This window comes from Eurosta solidaginis, chromosome 2 (assembly GCF_040869045.1).
Source record: "Eurosta solidaginis isolate ZX-2024a chromosome 2, ASM4086904v1, whole genome shotgun sequence".
NCBI lineage: Eukaryota > Metazoa > Arthropoda > Insecta > Diptera > Tephritidae > Eurosta > Eurosta solidaginis.
Window position 1 is genome coordinate 126,598,798 of NC_090320.1, and position 12,157 is coordinate 126,610,954.

The 12,157-nt window shown below is 36.7% G+C and overlaps 1 protein-coding gene across 6 annotated transcripts in view; it reads right to left on the reverse strand.

The window, feature by feature from the left end:
- chico (insulin receptor substrate 1 chico) overlaps positions 1 to 12,157 on the reverse strand; it is a 1,085,300-nt gene that overhangs the window by 283,591 nt on the left and 789,552 nt on the right. The gene's annotated exons all lie outside the window — the stretch shown is intronic.

Consider the following 12,157-nt stretch of genomic DNA (forward strand, 5'->3'; position numbering starts at 1 on the left):
AAAAATGTATCATAACAATAATAATGATAAAAAAAAAAAAAAATTATTGTTAGGCCTTGAGCTCGATTCGAACCCGCGATCTTAAAATCAGTAGGCCGATATAACAACAAAAATTGTTAATACATCCCAGAGCACGGGGAAAAAAGTGTCAATAAAATATGACACTATGGCAGCATTGCCAACAAACAAGTCCAATTTTCACAGCCATTCTGCAACAGATGTCGCAGTGTTGTGAATATCAATTGGCACGAACCAGAATAGAAGTAGGATTAATGAAGACAAACAAAAAACCGCTGTGGTGGCTGAATGGTTATAGCAGCGGAGCCTAAACGTTGCCGATGAAGGAATTTAGCAGTTCCCGAAATGGATCTATACACCGAGCTTTGGCAGTTGCCTAAATTTTTTCTTTCTTCTATTCTAATTTAAAAATTTTTTCAATTAAGAAAAAATTTATCATAACAATAATAATGATAAAAAAAAAAAAAAAAAAAAATTATTGTTAGGCCTTGAGCTCGATTCGAACCCGCGATCTTAAAATCAGTAGGCCGATATAACAACAAAAATTGTTAATGCATCCCAGAGCATGGGGAAAAAAGTGTCAATAAAATATGACACTATGGCAGCATTGCCAACAAACAAGTCCAATTTTCACAGCCATTCTGCAACAGATGTCGCAGTGTTGTGAATATCAATTGGCACGAACCAGAATAGAAGTAGGATTAATGAAGACAAACAAAAAACCGCTGTGGTGGCTGAATGGTTATATCAGCGGAGCCTAAACGTTGCCGATGAAGGAATTTAGCAGTTCCCGAAATGGATCTATACAACGAGCTTTGGCAGTTGTCTAAATTTTTTCTTTCTTCTATTCTAATTTAAAAATTTTTTCAATTAAGAAAAAATTTATCATAACAATAAAAATGATAAAAAAAAGAAATTATTGTTAGGCCTTGAGCTCGATTCGAACCCGCGATCTTAAAATCAGTAGGCCGATATAACAACAAAAATTGTTAATACATCCCAGAGCACGGGGAAAAAAGTGTCAATAAAATATGACACTATGGCAGCATTGCCAACAAACAAGTCCAATTTTCACAGTCATTCTGCAACAGATGTCGCAGTGTTGTGAATATCAATTGGCACGAACCAGAATAGAAGTAGGATTAATGAAGACAAACAAAAAACCGCTGTGGTGGCTGAATGGTTATAGCAGCGGAGCCTAAACGTTGCCGATGAAGGAATTTAGCAGTTCCCGAAATGGATCTATACAACGAGCTTTGGCAGTTGCCTAAATTTTTTCTTTCTTCTATTCTAATTTAAAAATTTTTTCAATTAAGAAAAAATTTATCATAACAATAATAATGATAAAAAAAAAAAAAAAAAAAAATTATTGTTAGGCCTTGAGCTCGATTCGAACCCGCGATCTTAAAATCAGTAGGCCGATATAACAACAAAAATTGTTAATGCATCCCAGAGCATGGGGAAAAAAGTGTCAATAAAATATGACACTATGGCAGCATTGCCAACAAACAAGTCCAATTTTCACAGCCATTCTGCAACAGATGTCGCAGTGTTGTGAATATCAATTGGCACGAACCAGAATAGAAGTAGGATTAATGAAGACAAACAAAAAACCGCTGTGGTGGCTGAATGGTTATAGCAGCGGAGCCTAAACGTTGCCGATGAAGGAATTTAGCAGTTCCCGAAATGGATCTATACAACGAGCTTTGGCAGTTGTCTAAATTTTTTCTTTCTTCTATTCTAATTTAAAAATTTTTCCAATTAAGAAAAAATTTATCATAACAATAATAATGATAAAAAAAAATTATTGTTAGGCCTTGAGCTCGATTCGAACCCGCGATCTTAAAATCAGTAGGCCGATATAACAACAAAAATTGTTAATACATCCCAGAGCACGGGGAAAAAAGTGTCAATAAAATATGACACTATGGCAGCATTGCCAACAAACAAGTCCAATTTTCACAGCCATTCTGCAACAGATGTCGCAGTGTTGTGAATATCAATTGGCACGAACCAGAATAGAAGTAGGATTAATGAAGACAAACAAAAAACCGCTGTGGTGGCTGAATGGTTATAGCAGCGGAGCCTAAACGTTGCCGATGAAGGAATTTAGCAGTTCCCGAAATGGATCTATACAACGAGCTTTGGCAGTTGTCTAAATTTTTTCTTTCTTCTATTCTAATTTAAAAATTTTTTCAATTAAGAAAAAATTTATCATAACAATAATAATGATAAAAAAAAAAAAATTATTGTTAGGCCATGAGCTCGATTCGAACCCGCGATCTTAAAATCAGTAGGCCGATATAACAACAAAAATTGTTAATACATCCCAGAGCACGGGGAAAAAAGTGTCAATAAAATATGACACTATGGCAGCACTGCCAACAAACAAGTCCAATTTTCACAGCCATTCTGCAACAGATGTCGCAGTGTTGTGAATATCAATTGGCACGAACCAGAATAGAAGTAGGATTAATGAAGACAAACAAAAAACCGCTGTGGTGGCTGAATGGTTATAGCAGCGGAGCCTAAACGTTGCCGATGAAGGAATTTAGCAGTTCCCGAAATAGATCTATACAACGAGCTTTGGCAGTTGTCTAAATTTTTTCTTTCTTCTATTCTAATTTAAAAATTTTTTCAATTAAGAAAAAATTTATCATAACAATAATAATGATAAAAAGAAAAAAAAAAAATTATTGTTAGGCCTTGAGCTCGATTCGAACCCGCGATCTTAAAATCAGTAGGCCGATATAACAACAAAAATTGTTAATACATCCCAGAGCACGGGGAAAAAAGTGTCAATAAAATATGACACTATGGCAGCATTGCCAACAAACAAGTCCAATTTTCACAGCCATTCTGCAACAGATGTCGCAGTGTTGTGAATATCAATTGGCACGAACCAGAATAGAAGTAGGATTAATGAAGACAAACAAAAAACCGCTGTGGTGGCTGAATGGTTATAGCAGCGGAGCCTAAACGTTGCCGATGAAGGAATTTAGCAGTTCCCGAAATGGATCTATACAACGAGCTTTGGCAGTTGCCTAATTTTTTCTTTCTATTCTAATTTAAAAATTTTTTCAATTAAGAAAAAATTTATCATAACGATAATAATGATAAAAAAAAAAAATTATTGTTAGGCCTTGAGCTCGATTCGAACCCGCGATCTTAAAATCAGTAGGCCGATATAACAACAAAAATTGTTAATACATCCCAGAGCACGGGGAAAAAAGTGTCAATAAAATATGATACTATGGCAGCATTGCCAACAAACAAGTCCAATTTTCACAGCCATTCTGCAACAGATGTCGCAGTGTTGTGAATATCAATTGGCACGAACCAGAATAGAAGTAGGATTAATGAAGACAAACAAAAAACCGCTGTGGTGGCTGAATGGTTATAGCAGCGGAGCCTAAACGTTGCCGATGAAGGAATTTAGCAGTTCCCGAAATGGATCTATACAACGAGCTTTGGCAGTTGTCTAAATTTTTTCTTTCTTCTATTCTAATTTAAAAATTTTTTCAATTAAGAAAAAATTTATCATAACAATAATAATGATAAAAAAAAAAAAAAAAATTATTGTTAGGCCTTGAGCTCGATTCGAACCCGCGATCTTAAAATCAGTAGGCCGATATAACAACAAAAATTGTTAATACATCCCAGAGCACGGGGAAAAAAGTGTCAATAAAATATGACACTATGGCAGCATTGCCAACAAACAAGTCCAATTTTCACAGCCATTCTGCAACAGATGTCGCAGTGTTGTGAATATCAATTGGCACGAACCAGAATAGAAGTAGGATTAATGAAGACAAACAAAAAACCGCTGTGGTGGCTGAATGGTTATAGCAGCGGAGCCTAAACGTTGCCGATGAAGGAATTTAGCAGTTCCCGAAATGGATCTATACAACGAGCTTTGGCAGTTGTCTAAATTTTTTCTTTCTTCTATTCTAATTTAAAAATTTTTTCAATTAAGAAAAAATTTATCATAATAATAATGATAAAAAAAAAAAATTATTGTTAGGCCTTGAGCTCGATTCGAACCCGCGATCTTAAAATCAGTAGGCCGATATAACAACAAAAATTGTTAATACATCCCAGAGCACGGGGAAAAAAGTGTCAATAAAATATGACACTATGGCAGCATTGCCAACAAACAAGTCCTATTTTCACAGCCATTCTGCAACAGATGTCGCAGTGTTGTGAATATCAATTGGCACGAACCAGAATAGAAGTAGGATTAATGAAGACAAACAAAAAACCGCTGTGGTGGCTGAATGGTTATATCAGCGGAGCCTAAACGTTGCCGATGAAGGAATTTAGCAGTTCCCGAAATGGATCTATACAACGAGCTTTGGCAGTTGTCTAAATTTTTTCTTTCTTCTATTCTAATTTAAAAATTTTTTCAATTAAGAAAAAATTTATCATAACAATAAAAATGATAAAAAAAAAAAAAAAAAAAATTATTGTTAGGCCTTGAGCTCGATTCGAACCCGCGATCTTAAAATCAGTAGGCCGATATAACAACAAAAATTGTTAATACATCCCAGAGCACGGGGAAAAAAGTGTCAATAAAATATGACACTATGGCAGCATTGCCAACAAACAAGTCCAATTTTCACAGCCATTCTGCAACAGATGTCGCAGTGTTGTGAATATCAATTGCCACGAACCAGAATAGAAGTAGGATTAATGAAGACAAACAAAAAACCGCTGTGGTGGCTGAATGGTTATAGCAGCGGAGCCTAAACGTTGCCGATGAAGGAATTTAGCAGTTCCCGAAATGGATCTATACAACGAGCTTTGGCAGTTGTCTAAATTTTTTCTTTCTTCTATTCTAATTTAAAAATTTTTTCAATTAAGAAAAAATGTATCATAACAATAATAATGATACAAAAAAAAAAAATATTGTTAGGCCTTGAGCTCGATTCGAACCCGCGATCTTAAAATCAGTAGGCCGATATAACAACAAAAATTGTTAATACATCCCAGAGCACGGGGAAAAAGTGTCAATAAAATATGACACTATGGCAGCATTGCCAACAAACAAGTCCAATTTTCACAGCCATTCTGCAACAGATGTCGCAGTGTTGTGAATATCAATTGGCACGAACCAGAATAGAAGTAGGATTAATGAAGACAAACAAAAAACCGCTGTGGTGGCTGAATGGTTATAGCAGCGGAGCCTAAACGTTGCCGATGATGGAATTTAGCAGTTCCCGAAATGGATCTATACAACGAACTTTGGCAGTTGTCTAAATTTTTTCTTTCTTCTATTCTAATTTAAAAATTTTTTCAATTAAGAAAAAATTTATCATAACAATAATAATGATAAAAAAAAAAAAAAATTATTGTTAGGCCTTGAGCTCGATTCGAACCCGCGATCTTAAAATGAGTAGGCCGATATAACAACAAAAATTGTTAATACATCCCAGAGCACGAGGAAAAAAGTGTCAATAAAATATGACACTATGGCAGCATTGCCAACAAACAAGTCCAATTTTCACAGCCATTCTGCAACAGATGTCGCAGTGTTGTGAATATCAATTGGCACGAACCAGAATAGAAGTAGGATTAATGAAGACAAACAAAAAACCGCTGTGGTGGCTGAATGGTATAGCAGCGGAGCCTAAACGTTGCCGATGAAGGAATTTAGCAGTTCCCGAAATGGATCTATACAACGAGCTTTGGCAGTTGTCTAAATTTTTTCTTTCTTCTATTCTAATTTAAAAATTTTTTCAATTAAGAAAAAATTTATCATAACAATAATAATGATAAAAAAAAAAAAAATTATTGTTAGGCCTTGAGCTCGATTCGATCCCGCGATCTTAAAATCAGTAGGCCGATATAACAACAAAAATTGTTAATACATCCCAGAGCACGGGGAAAAAAGTGTCAATAAAATATGACACTATGGCAGCATTGCCAACAAACAAGTCCAATTTTCACAGCCATTCTGCAACAGATGTCGCAGTGTTGTGAATATCAATTGGCACGAACCAGAATAGCAGTAGGATTAATGAAGACAAACAAAAAACCGCTGTGGTGGCTGAATGGTTATAGCAGCGGAGCCTAAACGTTGCCGATGAAGGAATTTAGCAGTTCCCGAAATGGATCTATACAACGAGCTTTGGCAGTTGTCTAAATTTTTTCTTTCTTCTATTCTAATTAAAAAATTTTTTCAATTAAGAAAAAATTTATCATAACAATAATAATGATAAAAAAAAAAAAAAATTATTGTTAGGCCTTGAGCTCGATTCGAATCCGCGATCTTAAAATCAGTAGGCCGATATAACAACAAAAATTGTTAATACATCCCAGAGCACGGGGAAAAAAGTGTCAATAAAATATGACACTATGGCAGCATTGCCAACAAACAAGTCCAATTTTCACAGCCATTCTGCAACAGATGTCGCAGTGTTGTGAATATCAATTGGCACGAACCAGAATAGAAGTAGGATTAATGAAGACAAACAAAAAACCGCTGTGGTGGCTGAATGGTTATAGCAGCGGAGCCTAAACGTTGCCGATGAGGGAATTTGGCAGTTCCCGAAATGGATCTATACAACGAGCTTTGGCAGTTGTCTAAATTTTTTCTTTCTTCTATTCTAATTTAAAAATTTTTTTCAATTAAGAAAAAATTTATCATAACAATAATAATGATAAAAAAAAAAAAATTATTGTTAGGCCTTGAGCTCGATTCGAACCCGCGATCTTAAAATCAGTAGGCCGATATAACAACAAAAATTGTTAATACATCCCAGAGCACGGGGAAAAAAGTGTCAATAAAATATGACACTATGGCAGCATTGCCAACAAACAAGTCCAATTTTCACAGCCATTCTGCAACAGATGTCGCAGTGTTGTGAATATCAATTGGCACGAACCAGAATAGAAGTAGGATTAATGAAGACAAACAAAAAACCGCTGTGGTGGCTGAATGGTTATAGCAGCGGAGCCTAAACGTTGCCGATGAAGGAATTTAGCAGTTCCCGAAATGGATCTATACAACGAGCTTTGGCAGTTGTCTAAATTTTTTCTTTCGCCTATTCTAATTTAAAAATTTTTTCAATTAAGAAAATATTTATCATAACAATAATAATGATAAAAAAAAAAAAAAAAATTATTGTTAGGCCTTGAGCTCGATTCGAACCCGCGATCGTAAAGTATTTTGTTTCGAGAAACAAAAGTTATAAGAACCAAAAGTTATAAAGCAGTAGGGGCTATCTCCGCCTAAAACTCAGACAAACATACAACATTGGCTAATTCGAAATCAAAGCAACAACACCAGTTTCTCTGAAACCGCCCTACCAATGCATAACTTTACGACATGATGACATGCGAAGTATGTACTATAATAAAGGAAAATATGCGAAAGATAGACAAAACTGCCTCGCCACCTGGCAGATGACCCATATAAGTAGATGGCATCTGCAAAAGCAAAATGTGATTGTACAATCCAATCGGACTTGGTATCCGGTAGAAAGTGACGTTCTTCCCAAAAGAAAGCCGAGTTGGGTCGCCTCATCATTGCAAAGTTGCAGTCGCTTCATGGCACAGACCTGTCGTGAGGATTTATGTCGTCCTAAGTGTACTCCACCAAAAGCACCGACTCTGGTGAATTTCATAAAACCAAATAATACGCAGATGACTGCGAAAAAAACAAAAGGGGGTCGTTGCGAAATAATGATCTCAGTGTAACTCCAAAATTTTCATGAACGCGATCTTAAAATTATTCGAAGATAATTCTGAAATAACCCCGAAGTCATCCCAGAATGTTGCGAAACAATCCCGAAACATAAGCAGGATGACATTCGGAATCGGCATTAACTAGGGTCAACAATGCATGCTAAATCTCATCCAAATATATTTGAACGTGCCGCAGTAACCCACACCAAAGGACAAATATCTAAACATCCAGCTACGTGTACCAAATTTCACTCGCGTCTGTTCAACGGTTTTGGCGTTAAGTCACAAGGTCAAAGATTTTGAACATACAGGCATCCAAAAATAAGATTCCTATCAGCTTGTTGTCACATACCTCAAAACAAGTCATATATTATTGGAATATAGTTCATAACCCGATGACAATGCAATAATGGGAAAAAAATCGCCGCTAGGTGGCGCAAGGATCGAGATATTCACAAAAATCGATCAGTATTAATAATCCGAAGGCGGAAAATAAAAATTTTAACTCTTTCAAAAGATATTAACGAAAACCCCAAAAATGACCATCGGGTCTTTCCGAAACCGGGGGTGGGATCCATAGTATTTTTGCGCAGAGCACCTTCGGCCGCGCTTATAAAAAATTACCCTGGGTGGATCCAACATCGGTTTGGGGACCAAAACTATATCCGCGCAAAACACTTCTGTTCATAATTTTTTTTTTTTGTGGGTAAACAACACTACAACAACCACATGAAAATCGCCAATATCAACTGGAAATATCTCCGAACAGAGATACAACTTTTCTTTTCCGCCTTCAGATTATTATTGTCGAGGTCAATACGCGTCTTTTGACACCTCTCTCGATATTTTTGGTAGCGTATTAGCAGTCGACCCCTCAACTAGACTTTTACCCAAAACCCTTCCTAAATATTATTTTTTTAACTTTCCAATTTGCTGGCTCGAGGTCTATGTTTTTCTTGCAAAATAATAAAACACAAGTTTTTCGCTCTGCCAATATATTTCGAATTACCGTCGGTAATCGTCTTCAGGACAAAATTTATTTACACGTTTGTACTGCTTAACGCGGAGTATAACACTTTTGTTTGCAATATTTTATTTTTAAACGAGACATCAAGAACACGGCTTCCGATCTTCTCGACTTTCAATTCAGTCGCTGCATTGGCAATATTCTACACATTTCGGGGTTTTTTACTTGTGGCTTCGCGGACATTTTCGCTTGTACTCCAGAAGAAATCGCAAGCTATATATAAAACAGCCAATGGATCGATTAAGTTGAATGTCGAGAAGCTCGCGGGCCTTATGAATAATTCGTAATTCGAGAATCTCACGAGAAGGCGAGACTCGTGAGAAATCTCTTCCCGAACATGTTCGAGAAATCGTAAGCGATTTCATTCTTTACTTTTCTATAGCTTGCAAGTTCTCTATTTAAAATGTTATGTCAAACATTTATACTACAAGTTTTGTTCGAAAAAATCACGAATGGCAACTCTACATGCGATAGAAGAAATTGAGAATAAGCAGTAAAGTGACGCGCGGTGAAGTTCAAAACTATAAATTAAATAAATTATAAAAAATAAAATTTAGTGAAAGTGCCAGTGAAAACAAAGTAATAAAGTGTATAATGTTTAATGTATGTGTGAAATGTTTAATTGTAAAGTTGAAATAAAGTTCTTGAAACCGACGCCAATGTGGTTTAACAAACGGTACATGCTCTTATTTTCGCTAGAGCATGTACTAACGCGTGTGTGAATATGTATGTAGCATATATACATATATATATTGTGACGAATATTACCAACTCTAAGGTTATTAAATAAAGGCACAACAACAGAAACATTAAGCAAGCTACATAAACACATTAATCGTCATTTACCCACATACATACAAGGCAACGAAGAGATAACTCACATACAGATGTAGTTATCGGTGGAAATATTACTCACATATACACGCGCATATGGTTATGTGAGAGGCTATAAACGTATATCTGTAGTTTATAGCTGGTAGCGTATAGCTGGTAACCAAGTAGAAAATTCTAGCAGAAGAAACGTCTAGACATTTGGGCACAGAGTATAAAAGCAGCGAAGGCTGAGTAATCTGGAAGCAGTTTGATTTAAGCACGCTATTGGTTGCGAAGTATAAGTGTTATTGTGAAGTACTTTCAAAGTAGTCGAATAAATACCATTTTGCATTATTGAATATTGGAGTTACTTATTCAACAATTTAGCGATACGAACGTTAGCAGAAGGTTGCAAATAGGTGGAATTTCCATAAATTCGGTACAATATGTAGCAAGCATGCGTATTTATGTATTCACATATTTACGTATATATATGGCAACATACTTTCGTACAAAGCTTTCGATGGTGATTCGGAACAAGTTTACTTGAATTCAGATTTAAGTTATTATTATTTTAATTAATATTACTAATTATAGCAATAAAATCATTAGAAATGAAATGTACTTTCGTGTAATTTATACGAATAAAACAAACTACGTAAGTTTAAAAATATATTTATCCGGCTTTTATTTTTTCAACAGATATTAATGTCGTAGGTATGAACAGAAAACTGTTGATGTAAAAGTTAACGCTATTAATCTAGAAAAGAACATAAATATCTGTAATTTCAATAGATTTCACTGTGAGTGTTCATTTCGACAACAAACACTGTTAATTTAACAGTTTACGCTGGTTATTTCCAATGAAAAGAAATCCCTTTCATATTAACAGTTTTGATTGGTATTTTAGAGCGACAGTAAAGTAATAATTGTTAATTTAACAAAAATATGGGTAAAGTATAATGAAACAACTTTTTTTGTTTATTTTACTACTAAAACGGTCAATTACGAATCAACGATTTGTGCGCAGTTGATTCAACATCTTGTTGCGATGGATAAAAATTTACAGACATTTCGGTTGAATTGACTCGTATTTCGGTTGATTTTACCAGTCTTTTTCTTTCAGTGTTGGTGCGTTTATTTGTTGTATTGCTGTTATCTTCACGGGATAATTGTGGATCACCTCCGCTCTGATCACGCGTCCAAGATAGCTAGGTTAGCTTTGTACGACTTGCATTCCTGTTCTTGAGGCGTCGGAACACCTCTCCCAGGATATCTACGTGTTCTTCGAAAGTGCCGAGACGATAACCAGGTAGGCGAATACTTTTGGGTGGAGCTCCGGACCAAGGATGGAGTCGAAGGTTCGCTTGAACGTGGCTAGTGCGGAGTGGAGTTCGAGAGGCAAAACCTTCCACTAGAACAAGCCTCTCCAGGAACGGCGAATTTTTGAAATTTACTTCGCTTCCTTCAGTTGGTCGAGAAGAGCCCTGATCTGGGGGAGGGGGTAGGCATCGGAGACGCACATTCTCCAACCTCCCTGCTTCGTCTGTACGAGAACGATTGATATGCTCGTCGTTTATCACTTGTTGCATGGCGGGGTATCGCTGTTTCATTGGTGTGTCGTGCTTCAACGTTATCACATGTTCTGCGACCGTACAGCACCCTTTCGTATTAACCGTTCCCGAAAAATCGGTTCAAAGAATTTTCCGCCTCGCTGTTGGTGATGCTGGTGGTGGTAGCCGCCTTTCATGTGGTTGTGATTGTTACTTGTGGCCCATAACAAGTGAAATCCCTGGACAGATTACCGTCCTGACCTGGGGATACTGCTTACGTTTCCAGATGGTTTCTTCCAGCTGGCTCGTGTGTCGCTTGGACAAGAAAAATCTCTCGACTTCTCTCCTGAATTCCGTCCATTCATAGATGTTCGGTTTACGTACTCTAAACCACAGAAGCGCCTTGCCCTGTAAGAGCGCTGGCAGCGTAATAAAAATGCTGTCCATTGGGATTCGGCAGCATCCCGCTAGTTCTTCTATTCGTTCCAAGAAGTCGTGGTGTGTCTCGTCATCGTCATAATAAGTACGCCAACGGCGAACCGTGGCCATTACTTCGTCGTCGATTATCTCGTTTTGTTGGTTCCGGATTAGTTTGAGCTCATTATTTTTGGTCCGCGACCTTTTACCAATATGACAGGAACGGTCTCCATTGGTAATTTAACGAGTCAATTCCAGGTCAAGATCTCGCGCAAAGTTTTCGGTATATTTTTGCATTCTCTTGGTTCTACCGTAAATGCTCAATGCATTGCGTAGATGAGCGATGGATCAATTTATTCTTCTTCAATACATAGATCCAACTGAGAGAATCGGTACTTAGTGTGCTTTGATGAGTTTATGTGTTGTCCAATTGTTGGTGTGTATTTGCTGAACTCGCTCCTACAATGTTGGCGTCTGTCGGTAATTTTCCACTGTCGCCTGTAGAAGCGAGTTCCTGCTTGGGCGCCATTGATGTGGTTAGTGTCGAAGGCTGAGGTAGCACTCAGTCAATCCAGAGTCGAGAAAAACACCTATTTCCTTTCTAAAGGAATACACGTTACTTTGTTGGTGATATTTGGTT